Below are 18,317 nucleotides of genomic sequence, written 5' to 3' on the forward strand. Positions count from 1 at the left end.
TTCATTGATTTTTATTAGCCTAAGTTTGGGTATGGTGTTTAGTAACCAACAGTGTTTTTGAAGAGAGGAACCCATTAATAAACAACAGTGGGTCTAAACATCCTATGTATCCTCCACATCAAAACATCTTATTTATGTCATTCTAAGGAAGCACAGAGACCAGTTTGGTAGGATTCCCATGTTAAGCAAAACTCAGTGAGTGATGTGTTAAAAATGGAAAAGTGCAGGGGTAATAAGCTAATGAGACAAAGGTAAAACTAAAATTACCTAGTCCATGAACAAATTATCTCAAATAGTCAAGTAGATACTTAAAGATGGGTTTTTTTTAGTGATCTCATAGACTAATATGTCTATTTTATTTATATAGTGGAAATATTTGTTCTGTGACCTTACATTATTATCTTGAAGTTGATCATGATGCATGTACACTTGTAGGCTACAAATTAGGGCTCTTCATTTATTGTTTGTTGAATATCTGGTCTTAAGAAAGTGATGGTGGAAATGTTAATAATTCAGATTAAGCCTTAATATTTGTTATGTACATTGGCATTATGTTATGAATGGCACAAAAACTGAGGAAATATTTTTCCAGTATTCAAAAATTATTCTGATTCAGCAAAGAAGTTACTTGTATCATTGGAAAACAGGTATCTTCCAACATATATCATCATTGTTTCATTTTCCTTTTATGTATTAATGTAAATGAAATATAAACCATCTTTCACATCAGAAGTACACACATTTCTCAAAGGCTAACATACATTGCCTATGTTTACAAGAGAGTGCCAAAAATGAGTAAAAGCATTCAGTGAGAATCAATTAGTTCTATAGCATTTTCAATGCCATTTTTAAAATATTTTCATTATTTGTGGGCTACGAATCTTTTATAGAAGTTAAAGTCTTAATATATTTACTTACACACATACATTCATACCTTTTTTGAGAACCCATTGTTAAACATTTGCCAGCCTACCATTAAAACAATCAAATAAACAAATGAAAAGTATAAATCTTGCCTATGATGTCCAAAAGTTTCAGATTGTGACCTGGAATTTTAGAATGATGAGGAAAGCCATTGTCAACATCATCTCTCCATTCAAATCTTGGGCTCTGATTAGGAAGTCACAGGCACACTCATCAGCCATCTCCCAGCCCTCACCTACCCCCTCCCTCTCCTCTTTTGCTTGCTTGCATGCAGGTGTTCAATATGTTTCCATTTCACAAGAGACTACAGGGAGCTCTGGGGAGACATTGGATCTCAACTAGCCCCAGCTGCTTGCTAGGATACAGGGGTTGATGAATGCTTTTTGCTCATTGAGGACCCCCTTCCCCCGGGGTGAATAAAACCCCACCACTCAGGGAGCACAGTGTCTGTCATCTCCACTGTGAGACCCAAGCAGTTGGCCTCTCCAGGGAACTGACCACAGTGAGAGTTCTTCCTCTGTTCTTTTGGACCCTTTGTGCTTTGTAACTAATAAACCGGCTCATTTGCTCAAAGTCTGTTGTGCCTGAGTATGTTTTCCTATGACGCACAATATAGAAACTGGCTCTATAGGCTCCATTTTAATAGATGGTGAAAATAAAGGAATTTGGAGAAGTTGGCCATGTACATATTTGAAAGTTTTAATATAATCAGTGTTTTTATATATAGGCATCTGTATAATTTTCCAAGCTAAAATATAGAATTATTAATGGAATAGTTGAAATGAAAATTCTTCTGTGTAATCTGAATTGATTCCTGGTCTAAATATAGAGGTTACAAGTAGCTATTCCCCAGATTACTCAAAGGCAATGATTTAAACAGTGTGTAGGGTAGCCAGCTCTTGCACAGGTATAAAGTAGGAAGTAGGAAATAAGATGGGTAAACTACTGCTCTAAAATCTATTTTTGCAAAGTATAAACTTAATTTCAAGGTGAAAATCTTTAGATTTTGCTCTAACTTTATTGTTTAAAGTAGCTGGCTATATGTAAATTTCAGAAGGTGTTTAAATGGAGTGGAATTATTTTGAAAAAAAATTCAAAATATATGAACAATTCAATAAATGTAATACTCCATAAACCATTCTCTTATAGGAAGTCTTGAGTACTAAATCATAAAGGATAATTATATTCTTTAATTGAACATGTCCCACTGTGGACATGATCCAGTCCTAAAGAGTACAAAAGTGAGTGCAAAGGTAGAAACAGGAGACTTTTTTTTTGTTATGGATAGGTTTGCATAATACAAGAAAAAGAAAACATTGACTTACATAGTAGCCGTAAAGATAGAGAAAAGTGACCAGATTTTTATATATTTTGAATATAACATAAACAGGACTTACTGAGAGATTGGCTATGAGGTAGAAGAGAATGGTATATGGGGCCATGTGATCATCTGGGCAGTGAGCTGTGATGGCCTTTCTTGGCTCAGGCATTTTGTTGCCTAGTGTAAGGCTGACACGGCTGTCTTTCTAAATAACAACTGCCCCATCAGCCTTGGTTTCTGAGTGAGGGCACTGCAGAAAGACAAATTCTGCCAACCTGGGGTGTGTAGAATGAGTGAGAAACATGGGTGATTTTTAACTCACTGAGATTTTTGCTGTTGCACAATCCAGCCTACTATAACTGCTGATGGTTTCAGAAAGACTGAAACAGTAAAATGGCCAATAGAATTTGCAATGTTGAGGTAGTGGAGATATTGAGCAGAGTGGAGTGTTGTGAACAAAAGCTTATTTGGAATGACTTTATGAGGAAATGGGAAGAAAGGAATTGAAAACTGTGGCACAAACAACTCTGCTGTGGAAACGTTCAAAGGACAGCAAATAAATGGGTTATAACTGGCAGGGGAAAAGGAATCAAGGAAAGCTTTCCTTTTCAGATAGAAAAAGAGCATGATGCACTAGATGAGGACAATTCAGTAAAAAGGAAAAAGAGTAAGTAATATGTGAAGGAAAAGATAAAATTATGGAATTATGGTTTTGAGTTGTCAGAAGTGGTGAGGATCTAATACACACTGAAAGAACTGTCTGTGGGCAGGAGTATGTGGCCTCAGATACTGGTAAGTGGATAGATGTAATAGTGAGAACTGGGCGTTCTCTTCTATTTCTTTAATATCCTTCGTACAGCAGAAAGAAGGGTATCAGCTGAGAGTTAGGATGAGCAGGGTGCTATCACTGGATTGAGGAGACAGGAAAACACATTAAATATTTATCTAATACAACAAACTACCCTGAGTCCAGAAGTTCAGGCTTATATCCAATCCTTAAACCTCCATTTTCCAGCAATATTATTTAACAGGCTAAGGCAACGCTACAACATTCTCCAAAGTTATGTACAAATGTAAATGTAGGAGGTAGTTTTAAGGCTTTTTGGCATTAAAAATACTTACTGATAATGTAAGAATGTTATATTTATCATGTAAAATACTATCAATGTCTGTATAAATGAATGAAGTGCTTTTAAACAATTCTATATCAAATAACACAAAGTAGTTATTTTGCAGCAATTAATACGAAAGGGGAGCAGATGGAGCTTAAGTGGTTGAGCACCTACTTCCCACATAGGAGGTCTGGGTTCCATCCCTAGTACTTCCTAAAAACAAAAACAAGACAAATGATGAAGCCAACTCAGGGGAGCTGGTGTAGCTTTGTGATTGAGCACCAGCTTCCCAGATACAAGGTTTGGGGTTCGATCCCTGATCCCTGTATCTCAAACAACAACAACAACAACAACAACTACAAACATATGGAAACATTTACATCAAGTAAATGAAGAATCTAAAAAACTGCAAGGTATAGTACAGTATTGAGAGGCAACTTTTAAAATGAGTCTATTAATACAAACAGTAAACCAATACTGAAAAATGCAAATTTAGTCACTTGTGAGTTCATAGCTGATAGTATATTCAAGAAGATTTTTCTAATATTTCAGTGGTATAAAAGTAGCACATTTTCAAACTGTAGGAAACCTAAATCTAATACAAACAAAATAAGTCTTGACAAAATGTTTACAAACTGATTAGAAATAGAAACTGAACTATTATCTTTACATTAAGTTAAAACAAAAGCAGGTTATTAAGGGCTCTCATTCACTTGACAGTTCTGTGATGAGCATTATAAGTTAATCTATTTGAGTTCCAAAACAAGAAAATTTTTCATATGGGTTTGGGTTTTTAGTTTTAGGGCTTTTGATTGTGTAAGGGTATGAGAGAGAGAGTGTGTCAGAGAAGGAGACGAAAAGAGAGATTGAGTTATCTTTGAAGGGAAGGTTTTCAACTCTGAAAAGAATATAGAAAATTCTTAATAGATTCCCATTGTTATATTGTAAGTGGTTTTTAAAATTTCATTGTTTATCTCAAGAGATAATTGCTTAAGTACATCTTTATTATAAAAAAGAAAAGACTGGCTTTCTTGTGAAGAGTATCAGAAACAATTTGCAAAATACTTAGCAAATATAAAGTTATTGAAATAAAAATAATTTTTACTTGAATAAAATTTCCCCAGATCCCTCAATACTGAAACCACAAATTTCCAGAGATTACACAATTAGGGAATTACTTCAACCAGAGTAAATGATGAGTGTTGGTATTTCTTTAATTCATCATCAGTATTTTTAGATATATCCAAGTTGTATGTATCAAGAATTCATTCTTTTTATTGTTGAGTATTTTTATTTAATGCAGATCAAGACCAAGTACAGGATACAATCAACTATATACAATATGTGTACATTTAGCATCATTATAAAAACACACATTTCTAACATAGCTGTACCGTGTTAAATGCCAATTTGCCATATCAGAGATTTTCTGTATCTCCACATTCACACCTATACTTAAACTGACTTGAAATTACGTGTGATTTTGTTCACTCTTCCCAACAATTACAAATTTCCAATCAAGGAAACGTGGGACTATAGGTGGAATATTAGTCCAGAAATACACTGCCTCTCTAACATTACAGATTGTAAGACCAAAAAAAGAGATCTGAGAAGGCCTGAGAAGACCTGAGAAGAGAGAAGTTAAAAGGCAAGCTAGTGGAGTGACTATAACCTGAGATTCTTCCAACAACAGTCATGTAATTATGGTAAATGATAAGATGAGCTTAGCTGGAATGGGGCATTCATCCAAGGGAGAAAAGGAAGAAAATACTGGATAAGTGGATTTTAGAGAACCCATTTGGGAAGAAGAGAGAACAAAGGTGGTGACCAGAAAATTCAGACTCTGGAGGCCAGCTATAGGGAATGGAAGCCCTAGCTACCAGAAGACAGTCTACAAACCTTGGATGACTAGGTAGCATGGGTAAAAATAATCCAAGACATACTTTGCCTCTGAGGAAATACAGCACTAAATTTTTTCAAATCTATTAAAGAAAAGTGGCATTTAAAAAGTCAGGTTATTTTTCCTTTGCAATCATGAGCTTAGCAGTTTCACTTCAACAAATTCAGAATTTGGGGTTTTACTTGAAACCATGTCACTAAAATTGAGTCAGGGTAAGTAGGAAAGCACACTAATTCTATATTCAGAGTACTGAGTAACAACGCTAGAAGAATGTTTTGCTCTTTTGACTTTTTATAAACTTAAAACATCCGAATCAGTGAAGCAAAAAAAATGCTTTGAATGCCTAAATGGCAAAAAGAACACCTAGAAGGTAATCAATGTTGAGCAAAAAATAGGCTCAGTGGGATTCAGACTGCTCTTTATGCTCTTATTTATTCATTTTTCCTGCTACCAGATAGAAAGTGGAAACGCAGTGACACTGCAATAAGAGGTCATTTTCTGCCTAGAGAACCTCCTCATTAAATTTCAATTATTTTGCCAGTTTGTAAAACAGCACAGTTTTCCCGTGTTTCTTACATTCCTAACACATGTAGGTGGTTAATGTCTCTTCACATATGTTTCCCAGCAGGATATGAACTATTAGAACACTTTCAGCTAAAAGTTCTTTTGCAGTGGAGCATGTAAATGTGACCCCTGATGGGTGGTGTTTTTTCAGACATGATAAGAATCACTGAGTCAACCACTACACCAAGTAGGAAAACAGTAGAGAAGACATGCTTAGTAAGTCTTATTGACAGTGGATAATAACAAATAGACCACACATAATGCTCCATGATATCTGCTATGTTTACTTGAATAACCCACATATATAAAGTTTGACAGTGAAATTGCCTTCTAGATGTTTACTAAAATCAAACAGTCAGTGAGCTGCCCTAAATAGTATCTGGATGATTTCAATAATATCTTTACTCATGGGAATTACCTGGCTTTGCCAAAATGCAATGTTGTAGAAATTAGCTGTGTTTAGTGAAATTAGCCCTACACAATTTTCTAGAGTATTGTATTTCCCCTTTAACTGGCATACAGTAACACAAATCCTATTTTAACAGGAAAAAAATGCCATGTAGGTATACAAATGTGATTTTGTAAAATTTATACATTTCAGTCTAATTAAGTTCCTAATCATATAAATTAGGATATTCCCCAATTGTTTATTAAAATACATAGCTCTATCTTTTTTTATAATCACATTTGATTCTCTCATGAATCCTGCTGAAGGTAAACAGAGCAGGTAGTAAAATTCCCATTTTAAAAATGGGAAAATTGAGGCCTGAGTTACCAAAAAGAATGTTCTAGCAGAAAACAGTCCAGCCTTGCATTTTTTCCTGCTACATCTAATATATTGTTCCATAAACTTTGTTTTCTCTACTGCAGATCATAAGGATGCTGATTTGGACACTATCTTTCTTATTTTCATCTTTTGAAATGTCCTTCAAATAGCCTGGCAAGTTTAATCTACTCAAGAACTTAGACACACATATCCACTTCCTGCACGAAGTTAATTGTTCAGTGAGAAAGCAATCCTTTTGAGGACTGGGATTAAAGAGTGCATCTGTGAGTGTCCCCCTAGGAAATAATGGCAAACGCAAAACAGGATAATTCCAGGAATGTTTATTTACAAGAGCTTACAAATATGTGAGGTAAGTAAAACAGGAGATGGTGCAGTGATGAGGTGTATGCCACATTTATGCCCAAAGGGTATGTGAAGGGGATTGTTATCAGAACATGGGATCAGAAAAAGTAGGACAATGTCTTCTGAATTGAGAGAAAAAGTAATCTTTAGCAGTCCAAAAAAAATCTTGCATGGAGGATGCAGAGGATAAGTATCCTGGGTTAATTCCTCCCTCCTTTGTGATCTCCTACCAGGACCACCTTATTGGCTGAAAACCTAAATGAACAAGAAATCATAGTGTAGAGACCTGGACAAGTATAGAGAATGGATTGAGAAGGGCAAAGGAGTAGCAGAAAATACTTCCATGTGAGCATTATTAGAAGGAATAGACAATTTAGAATACTTCTGACTTGGGTAGGAAAATTTATCCCTTCTCTATCTCCTTCCTCTTGGTAGTGTCTTAGGTCATTGACCATATTTTAGACCTGGACATCTATATTTATCACTTAGATTCCAAGATTGGAAAAAGAAATTAGAAATTCCTGTACAGTTCCTGTATTTTACCTGTAATGCAAATGTAAGCATTATTATAACTGACTGCACATGATGGACATTCTATAAGGGCTCCCAGAAATATAGTAATAAAGTTCAGATGCCTCGAAAAGCCAGGCAAATACCATATATGAGTTTATGGATGCCAGATTTAATAAAACATATATTTTTCCAGCATTTTAAAAGGTAGGTTCTTCTTTTTTGCTATCATTTCTTGAAATCTGATAGGAATGTGGCTGTAAGAAATAATTTTATTCCTCCTTTCATAATTTTTTAAAAGAAAATGGGGCACAGACAATAACAAGCAAACTAACAAAACCTTAGAATTCAGAAGTCCAGTAGTAATCAGTTCATGATCAAGGGAATCTTGACTTGTGAAAGTAGTGAGTCAATTTTCCCTGGTCAAGTGATGGGAACCCTTCTGTTATCGGGCCTCAGGAATGTGGCAGCTTTAGGCAGGCAGGAAGAGCTGTTTTTGCTGATCGGCTATACTGAGGAAAACAAATGGACATTTTCATTTGTGGATGTAAAATTTATGTCTTTGGCTATAAGTTATCTATGTCAGTTGTCTATTGCCACCATAGTATTGCCTGACACACCACCCAAAACTCAGAAGCATAAAACAATGAGCATTTATGTCTGACGTATCTGACTATTTTCCTTGAGCTAGACCAAGCTTGACTATTATCGCTCATTCTTCTGTGTGGTGACTTGCTCTTTGATGTGTCTACTGATTGTCTCTGCTAATCTTGGCAGGGCTCAATTACTCAGCGGGTGTTTGGCTGGTTATTGGTTCATCTAAGATGGTCATAAGTCAGTTCTGCTTTATATATCTTATCCTTCAAACAGACTACAGACTACAATGTTCATGTTCTCATGATGAAGGGAGAAGCAAGTGCAAGAGGTAGCCCCTCACGAAAACACTTTTCAAGTCTTGTGACATATTAGCTAACGTCCATGGAATAAAGTAAGTCACATGTCTGAGCACATTCAGATGGGGAACACACCAAAGACTTAGATGGCAAAGGGCATGGAAAGAGAGAGAGGTGAAGAATTAGAGCCATTTTTTATTTCTATCACAGAATGGCACTCAGATATCTTCTGATTATTATCACTGCCATAAAATTGAATTCAAAGTTTGTTTTTTCTCACAACAAACAGAAATTATTAGTATGTCTCTTCTATAAAGATTCTATTATTTTAGCCAGTAGTCTAATGATCACAAAGTATACTCATTGAACCTATCCTAAGCCTAAGAAATCTGAGCCTAGGAGGGATTTTTCTCTAATTATCTTCCCACTATACACTTCAAATCATGCTTCTGAGAATTGGAGTCCCATACATCTACATTTAGAAAAAAAATACGAGGCAGTCATTGTTAATGTCTGGTGTCCGACAATTTTATTCTCATTGAATAATTGAGCACTTTATTTATGCTATTTATCAGTGCTGTGAGCTCTGTTATCACAAGTGAGCACTCCAAGTACAATAGTTTTCTTGATAATGATTCACAGAATCTGCACAATTGAAAGTCTGATAGAACGTCTATCAGCACACCATGAGCATCCAGAGGGATCCTGTCTATGCAATTAGTTGTCTTCCCAGTGCCAGGTCTACATTTCTACAAGGAAGAGTAAATATTTACTATGAAGGTATCCTACCATATAGAAGTTATTTCATATTAGTCTTTGTTCTGCTAAGGAAAAGGCAGAAACTAAATGCTGTGCAGAGGCAGCTTTATTCAATCAAAGGAGTTTCAGAAGATATCAAATAATTATAACTATTGAGTGATCAGAGAAAAGAAGAGTAATTAATTAAAGACATAGGAAAGAATGATAGTATATACAACCATTCACCAAGCTGTGGGAAAAACTCAGTATCTGAACTCACGTGTCTGGGGAGCCCCTTTGTAGTCAATCAGAGTCCTGATTGGAAAAAAGGTCCCAGGCAGACCGTCCCTCCTGGTTAAGGCTCAAACTGGCAGCTTGGGGACCATCCTTTTAAGGGGCTCTGAACCTCAGAACTCCAATGAGTCTTGCAACACATGAGGAATGACCTCATTGAAAGTAACCGAATCCATCCTGCGAGGATGGAGGCCATTCCTCCATAGGAGAGTCTTGAGGGGTCTTTGTTCTATTCTATTTATGGTACACTGAACAGGAACATAAAGGTTTTCAGCTTTTAGTTTTATAGGGGATACAAACAGGATGTGCAAATATCATGTCTGGTATTTAGTTTTTCTTAAACATCTGTTTTTTGAGTAATGGATGATGGGGTTGCCTGCCTAGCAGCACTACAACATTCCAAAGAACAAAGGACAAGTTAGTCATTCACAATTCTAGGCTAAACACAGTAGACACAATTAATTAGGAAACTATGAATTCACAATTCTTACTAATAATTTTCTCATAGTATATCAGTCTTTTATTTATCTTTTTCTCTCTTCTAAGATTGACTTTATGTGTAGATAAGAAAACCGTATATCTCATTATCCTAACTTTGTCAATTTTGGAAGGGAAAGAGAATGATAGAAATGACTAAAATAGAATATATTTTGATATATTTATCTATTGACCAACAAATTTTTTTTCTAAATAGGAGGGCTTATGAAATGGTTCTATTAAAAAAACTTTTTAAAAAAGGATCTTTCTAAAGAAGACTATAAAAGATATTCCTGTACACTTTTTAAAAATATCTAACTTATAATGTTCATTTGAACATTAAAGCAAACATGAACAGAATAATTATTTTTGTTATCTATTTATCTTCTTTAAACTGTTTCTTAATAGAATCTACCTCCAGTACTTTATTCCTGATATATACTTTAAGAATGCATTTTTAAATTATGGTCTTAATATTTATATAATTTTGTTTTTATAAACTTGCCTCTAATCATTTTCAAAGTTGCATTTTATGATTAACACATTTGAAAATTGTTAGTATCTTCAAATAAGTCTTCTCTATAAACCAAGATATTTTCAAATGAAGAAATCATTCTGTAGATACCAAAGTACAGGGTAAGAACAAAACAAATTCAGGTGAGTGTAGGATATCCTTAATTATAATGTTTTTTTAAAAACATATATAAAAATATTTTTGAAGGTATTTGTTTTCATTGCCCCATGTAGAGTATTTCAGTAAATATTTTTGTTAGACAAGTTTATCAAGTAGATTTTTTCATTTATGATTTTTTAAAGTTTTCCAAATGTAAATGGTACAAAATTTAGCCTTCTAAATTTCTTTTCATTACAATACAGGACACAAATCATTGTCATTAAAAGTAGCTCCGTAAAAATATAATTCCCACAAGTCAAGATATTTCATACTACAATTATACAATTTAAGATGAAATTTCATATATCATAGTGTTGAGCTCTTATGTCATATTTTTGAATTTGCCACCAACTTTGTCATACAAATTTATGAATTATTTACTCTGAACATGTGATTGAATGTGAAAACTTGTAAAATTTGATAGTTTTAGGTACATTTCTCTTCCATGTTTTTTCTTTAGTAATAAATATTATTTTTATCATGACACTGTGCTCCACCAAAATTAAAATTCCTATTAACATTCCAAATACAATTTTCTTTAATGTTTAATTCTTTAAAGTTATAATAGCTGCATAAAATAAGATGTTTCACTTTTACAGAATGAACTTGCAAAAGCTTTACCTCAATTACAAGAATCAGATAATAAAAACATTATTAAAATGAATTTAACTGATTTCTTATTTCACACTTCGAATGACTGTTATAAAAATGAATTGCTTAATATTTTACAAAACTACTATATTTACATGTTTCACTTTTTTACCTTTTTTATATTATTTAAACCAATGTTTAATTAAATTGACTTTCTCTGCATACATCTTATGAATTTTAACACACATTTAGAATTACATAACCACCACTAAACCCAGGATCCATCATGCCTACCCCCCAAAATTCTTTTGTGCTATTCCTTCATGCAGTCCGAAACTCACCCCACCCCCTTTAACCTTACTAATATTTAGCTTTGAGAGATCTTTATAAGTTCTCTTTATATGTGAGATTTGTGGTTTGGAAATAATATGCCATGGTCTTTAGCTTGTCTTTTCATTCTATTGCTACTACCTTTTGCAGAGCATATATTTTTAAATTTGATGAAGTCAAATTTATCTTTTTTTTCTTTTGTGGAACATGCTTTTGGTGTCATGTTTAAACTTTAAAAAATTATCCAAGATCATGAAAATCTGTTTTCTTCTTAAATTTTATAGCGTCACACTTCATATTAACATTATCACCTATGATCCATTTTAAGTTATTTTATTTATTAATTTATAATTCATTCGTTTTTGGTATATGATGCCACGTTTAGTTTGAATTTCATTTGTTTTTTTTTCAGGATGCCCAATTGTTCCAACATCATTTGTTGAAAAGTTTTTCTCCTTCTCTTGAATTGCCTTTGCACTTTAAAAAATAATCAGCTGGACATTTTTGTGTGTATCTCTTCTGTTCTATTCATTGTATCTCTCTCCATTCTCAAACATTGTACTTCCATAATTGACATAACTTTAGAGTAAGTCATAAGATAGAGTGGACTGTTTCCTACAAGTGTAATTTTTCTTTTATTTCAAAATTATTTTTGCTATCTTAGTTCCATTGCTTTCCCATATAAATTTTGTTTCTACCTGCAGAGAATCTTGTTAGGGTTTATTTGGAATTGTGTTTTATCTATAGATCAGTTGATGGAGAATTGACATTTTTACTAATGACTCTTTCAAGTCATAGATGTCTCTTGATTTAGATTGTCACCTTTTTTCCATGTGAATTGCACAACTTTCACCATATAGATCATGCAAATATTTTGTTAGATTTAGATCTAAGCATTTAATTTCTGGAGGTATTATAAATAATACCTTTTAAAAGATTTTTGTTTCCAATTGTTTATTAGTAGTATACAGAAATACAATTGATTTTTGTGTGTTGGCCTTGTATCCTCCAGCTTTAGCCTAATCACTTATTAGTTACAGGATGTTTTCATGGTCTCCTTTGGATTTTCAATGCAGGCAATTTTGTTGGGTGAAAATAAAGGTAGCCTTATTTCTCCCTTTCTTATGTGCATATATTTTATGAATTTTCCCTACTGTGGTAGTTTGAAGCTTTTGTGGGCCCCACAAGATACTGTTCTTAAAAGTTATTCCATTCATGCATGTGTAAACTTATTGTAGGTGGGACCTCGTGATTAAATCACTTCAATTAAGGGCCTCGATTAGACTACGTGACCCTGGGTGGGTTTTAATCCTCTTAGTGGAGTCCTTTATAAATAGAGGAATAAAAAGCCACCCATACAGAAAAAAGCTGCAGAGACAAAGAGGAAGCCACTATAGGTAAAAGCTAAAAACACCGAGACCAGGAGGAGCAGGGAAAGAAGAGTGGATATACCACCATGTACCTGATCACCAACAGCTGCTGATCGTGAAGAAGGGATCTCCTGATGAGGCCTTGATTTGAATAGATTCATGGCCTCAGAACTGTAAACTTTTAATCTAATAAATCCCCATTGTAACAGTCAACCCATTTTTAATATATTGCTCCCAGCAGCTTTTAGGAAACCAAAACACCTACCTTACTTCACTGGCTAAAATATCCATTCTAGTGTTAAATGGGAGTGATAAAAGTGGTATCCTTGCCTAGGTACTAATTTTAGGGAGTCTGCATTCAGTCATGCAACATTGCTATACTATTAGCTACAGGATTTTGTAGAGGATTTTTTTTTTAAACAACGTTGAAAAATTTTCCTTTAATCTTAATTTTCTTGATGGAGGTTGGATTTTGTTACATATTTTTCTGCATAATTTCAACAGACTTTATAAGTTTGCCATAGTGAATTACACAGATCTTTAAAGATACACTGAAGTTCATTGACATTTCCATGGCAAAATACATTTGGTAATTGTTGTAGGTTGAATTGTTCCCCTAAACTACATCTTCTTAATCTTAATCGTCATCCCTGTGGGTGTGGACCCTTTGTTTTACTACCTTTTGCAGATGTTACTTTTAGTTAAATGTAGTCCAACTGCATCAGAGTAAATCTTAATCGGTATTAACGGAAGCCTTCTAAAGAGAAGAAACCAGAAGTCCAGAGTCCCAGAAAGTTGCATGCAGAAGCCAGAAGCTGCAGGCAAGTCATCAAAACTGGAAGAGCAGTAAGAAGGCAGATAAACAAGCCAAGGAACCCCAAGGATTGCAGAAGGCAGCACCAGAGTACTATCCTAGATGAGAAAGCGTGATCTTGCCTGCCAATGCCTAAATTTCTTCTGGCTTCAAAATCATGAGCCAATAAATGCTTGTGTAAGCCAAACGAGTTTGTGGTATCTGTGGGCAAACTAAGACTGTAATGAAGTGGCATTCTTTTCATTTATTATCATATTCAATTTGCTATAATTTGTTTACAGATATCTGCATCTGTGTTCACAAGGAATATTTGTATATTTCTTTTCTACTTTATATGGTTTTAGCATTGAGCTAATGCTTGCTTTATGCCTTATCAAATGAGTTGGCAAGTCGTTCCCTCTCTTTTATTCCTATAAAAGTTTGCATAGAATTGGTGTTATTTCTTTTTAAAATGTTACATAGAATTCACAAATGAAAAAATCTGAGGCTGAAGATTTTTGGAAGACTTTTGACTAAGAATTTCATTTTGCTTAAATACACGTAACTGTTCAACTTATCTTTTATCTTGGGTAAGATTTCAGGCTTTGTGGATTTTGGAGGAATTGGCCTATGCTATATAAGGTGTCAACCTTTCTCAAGAGATTTGTCCATAGTATTCCCTTTAAATATCTATAGTGTTTTTTGTTCTTTCATTCCTGATATTGGTAAGTGATGTTTCCTCTCTATTTCTTTGTCAGTCTAGGTGGAAATTTATTCATTTAATTGACTTTTTTCAAAGGACAAGCTTTTGGTTTCATTTATTCTCTAATGTTTTCTGTTTGCAAATTCATCAATTGATTTTATATATATATATATTTTCCCTCTGCATGTGTTATGCTTATTTTGTCCTCTATTCCCTGGTTTCTTTAAGGTGAATGCTTAGATTGCCGATTTGAGACCCTTCTTTTTTCTCATATAAGAAGTTAATGCCATAAATTCCCTTCTGCCAAGTACTGCTTTAGCTGCATCCACAAATTTTAATGTGTTTAATTTTCATTCATTTAAAAAATATTTTCTAATTTCCCTTGAGATTCTTTCTTTGACTCAAGAATTATTTAAACATACATATTTTTAAATTTCCAAGTGCTTATAGATTTGCTACTATATTTGTTATTTATTTCTAATCTAATTCAATTATGGTCAGGAAGTGTATCTTATCTGATTTCAGTTTTTAACTTTGCAGTGTTTGTTTTATAACACAGGGGTGATTTATCTTCCTTAAATACCCCAGTGCACTGAAAAGATGTTTATTGTGCTGTTGTGAGATGGAGTGTTCTAGAAACACCAATGAAATCTACTTGGTTAATGGGGTTGCTTACTTCTATATCCTTGATTGTTTTCTACCTAACAGTTGTATTGATTATTGAAATTGTTGAAATCCAACACGATTGTATATTTGTACATTTCACTTTTCAGCTTTTTTATGTCTTGAAACTTTTATGTTCTTTGCATGAATATTTAGCTTTTTTATGCCTTCTTGTTGATCTTACAATATGCAACATCATTTTTTATCCTTGTTTTTCCTCTAAAGTCTACTTTGTGGTTGTTAATATCCTCACTCCAATTTTCTTTTGATTAGTATTACATTGTATATGTTCTTTTTCTTTAAACCTGCTCATATCATTACTTTTGAATTCCTTGTAGATAGCATATAGTAGGCCAAATTTTTCTGTTCTATTTTTTGTATTCTGAAAATGTCTTTAATTGGTGTGTTGAGATAGTGTGCTTTTTTATTTCATTTTTAAATTTTTGTGTATTTTATAGTAAATATAGACTCATAAAATTGCAAAAGTTGTACATTGATGTCACATATAACTATAACCCAGTTTCTCCCAATGGTAGGATATTAAATAACTGCAATGCATTGTCAAAACCAGGAAATAGATTGACCTAATATTATTACCTAGACTATGGATGTTTATTAGAAATCACAAGTTTGTACATGAAATTTTCATAAATCTTTGTGCATAATTCTATCCTAGAGTCCACATTTAGATTCAGATCACCACCGCCACAATCAAATACGTTTCTGCTGCATCATTATAAAGGAACTCTATAATGCTGTACCTTTTTAATCACAGCCTTCTTCCCCTTCTCTAAACTCTTCAAACCACTTACCTGTTCTCCATAGCTATATATTGTCATTTGTTACACAAATGGAGTCATATAGTATGCAACCTTTAAAGTTGGACTTTTTCACTTAGTTGTGTGTATAATTCATTCGTTCCTATTTATTGCTGAGATAGATTTACCATTGTTTACTTAACCATTTACCCTTTGAACAAAATATGGGTTTTTATCAGTTTGGGGCTATTAAAAATAAAGCAGTTATGAATATTCATGTACAGAAGTTTTTGTGAAAATAAATTTTCATATTCTAGGATAAATGTCTGGGCATATAAATGTTGAATCATATGGGAAGCATATAATTTTTACAAACTATCAGACTGATTTCCAGAGTAGATATACTGTTTTATATTCCTGTTAGGATGGTATGACAGATCCAGTTTTTCTACATCTTCATTCTACATGTCTATATGTCATTCATAAGTCTTGTTTGGTCAAGTGTCTGTTCACTTACTTCATCCATTTTTAAATCGATTGTTTTGCCCTTCCAAGTTGAGAGATATTTATGTATCCAGGATATATAGTCCCTTGTTAAATATCTGATTTGAAAATATTATCTCCCAATCAATGGCTTGTTTTTCACTTTCTTTTTCACTTTTTTTCAAGTAGAGGAATTCCTATTTTTGATGGTTAATAGAGAAATGTTTATTTTCTTTTGTGGATCAGATTTTGGTGTAATCTCTGAAAACTCTTCACCTAACTCTAGGTCCCAAGTATTTTCTCCCATCTTCTCTTTTAAGTTTAATAACTTTACATTTTATTTAGATAAATATTGATAAATATTTATTTAGATAAATATTAGTTGCTTTATTTGTATAAGGTATAAGCTTTTCATTGAGGTATATATTTTTTTAATTTATATCCAATTTTCCATTATAGTTTATAGAAAAGACTATCCTCCCTCAATTGAATTGCTTTTACAACTTTGTCAAAATTCAGTTTTGCATATTTGTATGCATTTATTGAGCGGGTTCTCAATTCTGTTCTCTTGATCCATGTGTCTATTCTGCCAATTCCACCCTCTCTTAATCCTGTAGCTCTAAAATCATCTGAAAATTGAGTTATATGATTCCACCAAATTCATTCTTTCTCAAAAATATTTTAGCCACTTTAATTCATTGAACTTTCCATAGATGAGTATGTCTCTGAATTTATTTAAGTCACTTAACAAAAAAATTAATCAGGGCTTTATAGATTTCAGCAGATAGAAACTGTACATGTTTTCTTATAAATATGCCTACATATTTGTTTTGGAGTGATTGTGAATAAATTTGTGCTTTTAATTTCAGTTTCCACATGATCATTGCTAGTATCATTGAATATGATTGATGTTTGTATATTGAGCTTATTATGCTAGGACTTTGCTAAATTTACTTAATAGATCTAAACAATTTTTTTTTTGTACCTTCCTTGAAGCTTTCTGTGTAACACACATCATCTGCATATAGGGACAATTTTATTTCTTGCTTTCCATTCTGTGTGATTTTGTTTCCTTTTTTTTTGGCCTTATTGTACTAGGTAGGCCTTTCAGTATTATGTTAAATAAGAACAATAAGAGTGGACATAATTGTCTTGTTCCCAATTTAAGGGAAAAGTATTCAGTCCTTCATCATTAAGTATTCTGTTAGTTTTAGTTTTTATTAGATGCTTTTACCACTTTTAGGAAATTCCCTTGTTATTATACCTTGTTTGCTTAGGGTTTGTTTGTTTTTTTTTTTAAATCAGGAAACATGCTGGATTTAGTCAAATGCATATTCTATATCAGTGAATATAAGCATGTGGTTTTCTTTTTTAGTTATTTTGAGGTAGATTGCATTGATTCATTTTCAATTGTAAACTAGTTTTGATTTCAGGAATAAAGCACCTTTAGCCATGATGTATTTTTGGGAGGGATAGTGGCCTCTAGAATTCTTTCGATGTACTATCCTTGTCTGGTTTCTCTATCAGGATAATGCTTGCCTTATAATAAGTATTGGTACATAAAATCTATATTTTGAAATTTATTAATATAGTGATTTTTAAAAAGATTTCTTAGTACATGGTTTATGTCTCTTTGTGTCTGGGGAAACTGTCTTCTAGGAAAAGGTTTAAAATATGTTACAAAAATTACAATGAGAAAGAACATGACACTATTCATCTTCTGATAGGACAAATGTATTAAATATTACATAAACCAGACAATCTTTATGATTCTTGTAAAGGGTCTGAGATTTTTAAGCAACTTGCAATCTGCCAAGTTAGTCTGACATAGTTTCATGGTGCTGGCAGAAAGCTCAAGACAACTGTGTCAATGACAATGGACTCTTATTCAGAGATATAGCACTAGCCAAAACATCAGCATTTTCTTGTACCAGTTCTTCTGTCCTGATTCCCATAAGGAAGTTCAAAGTGGAGCAAGGTGATATCAGTATGTACAGATCATCACATTAATGCAAAGGAACCCTGAGCTCAGAGTACCTGAATCTTCTGTAGTTGGATTTTAAACATGACTGCCTCTTGCTCCAGAGAAAT

The sequence above is a fragment of the Dasypus novemcinctus genome, chromosome 2 (genome assembly GCF_030445035.2).
Source record: "Dasypus novemcinctus isolate mDasNov1 chromosome 2, mDasNov1.1.hap2, whole genome shotgun sequence".
Taxonomy (NCBI): domain Eukaryota; kingdom Metazoa; phylum Chordata; class Mammalia; order Cingulata; family Dasypodidae; genus Dasypus; species Dasypus novemcinctus.